At 45.4% G+C, this 1,550-nt stretch overlaps 1 protein-coding gene across 2 annotated transcripts in view; it reads right to left on the bottom strand.

The window, feature by feature from the left end:
- The window catches only part of KIF1C (kinesin family member 1C), a 34,707-nt gene that overhangs the window by 1,937 nt on the left and 31,220 nt on the right, over positions 1–1,550 (bottom strand). The gene's annotated exons all lie outside the window — the stretch shown is intronic.

Here is a 1,550-nt window from a genome sequence, read left to right as displayed (position 1 = left end):
ATTCTTGTCATTTTTTTTTTTTTTAAGTTTTTGCCATAGGGCACATGTACTTGCCAGAGAGACAGAGAGAGGGAAAGCAAGAAATCACGCTCTGTGGAGGGGGCGGAGGGTGGTCACGCCGTAAGCTCTTTTCTTCCATTCTTTTCTCAGGATTTTGGGTATGCACAGACACATTTCAGTGTGACTTTCAGGCTGCCAGGTCCAGGGCTCAAACTGCAGAGTCGGCCATGTAGAATCCAGTGCCTTAATCACCATGCCACCTGCAGGCCCTTTTGTAATATTTCAAACTTTTCCACTATTATTACACCTGGGATGGTGATCTGTGATCAGTGATCTCTGATGTTGCTATTGTAGTTGTTCACGGGGCACCGTGAATGGTGCCCATATAAGATGGCAAACTTAGGACTAGCAGTTGGCGTAATAGCTATGTTGCTGGACTCCCATGTAGTCAACCGTGGTTCGAGTCTCGGACCCAGTGGCTTAAACTCACACCGGGCGCATGTGCATGTATGCCCAAGATCCCGAGAGGAGAATGGAGAAGGGATAGCGGTATGGCCATCCCCCATAGTGGATGATTTCTCACTTTCTGTCTCCCTGTCTTTCTAGCGAGCACATATGCCCTATAGCATTCATTCTTACCCCAGAGGTCAAGGGACAATTTTGACTTTCAGTTCCTATTATTTAAGAAATACATTTCAGGAGACAGCAGGTGGCGTGGTGGTTAAGGCAGCTGGACTCCCATATGGCTGACCGTGGTTTGAGTCCCAAACCTGCCAGCTTGCTTTTTCACTTTCCTTCCCTCTCTGTCTCTTTCTCCTCAACTTCAAAAAAGTAAAATAATAACAATGAATAAAATGAAATTTTTAAAAGTATATTTTAAAAAATCTCACAAGGCTATAGCTGCCAGAGACAGTGACTTCTCTGATGGGTCTGAACCTGTTCAAAGTAAACTGAAAACCTCCTGGAAAGGAGTCATCATTATAAATGCCAGTGAAATACTTGTAACTCATGGGGGGAGTTCGAAAATACCAACATTGGGACCAGCAGTTAGCGTAATGGCTATGTCGCTGGACTCCCATGTAGTCAACCACAGTTCGAGTCCCGGACCTGGTGGCTTAAACTCACACCAGGCGCGTGTGCGTGCGTGCCCAAGATCCCGAGAAGAGAATGGAGGAGAAGGGATTGTGGCATGGCCATCCCCTCTGGGGGGTGATTTCTCGCTTTCTATCTCTCTGTCTCTCTCTGTCTGTCTGGCGAGCGCACGCGCCCTATAGCAAAAACCTCTCCAAAAAAAAGAAAAAGAAAAAAAAAAGAAAATACCAATATTAATAGGAATCTGGAAGAAGTTGATTTCAACTCTCATGAATGACCTGGAGGCATTCAAGCCTTCAGTGGAAGAAGGAGCTGCAGAAGTGGCAGAAACAGCAAGAGAACTAGAGTTAGAGGTGGAGCCTCTGATTCAACTGAGCTGCGGCAATCTCATAAAATTTTAACGAATGTGATGCTTTTTTTTTTTTTTTTGGAGAGGTTTTCGCTATTAGGTGCGCGGT

The sequence above is a fragment of the Tupaia chinensis genome, unplaced genomic scaffold (genome assembly GCF_000334495.1).
Source record: "Tupaia chinensis unplaced genomic scaffold, TupChi_1.0 Scaffold000330_1, whole genome shotgun sequence".
NCBI lineage: Eukaryota > Metazoa > Chordata > Mammalia > Scandentia > Tupaiidae > Tupaia > Tupaia belangeri.
Note: the sequence above shows the minus strand (reverse complement) of the source record. Positions and strands in the feature narration are given on the sequence as shown.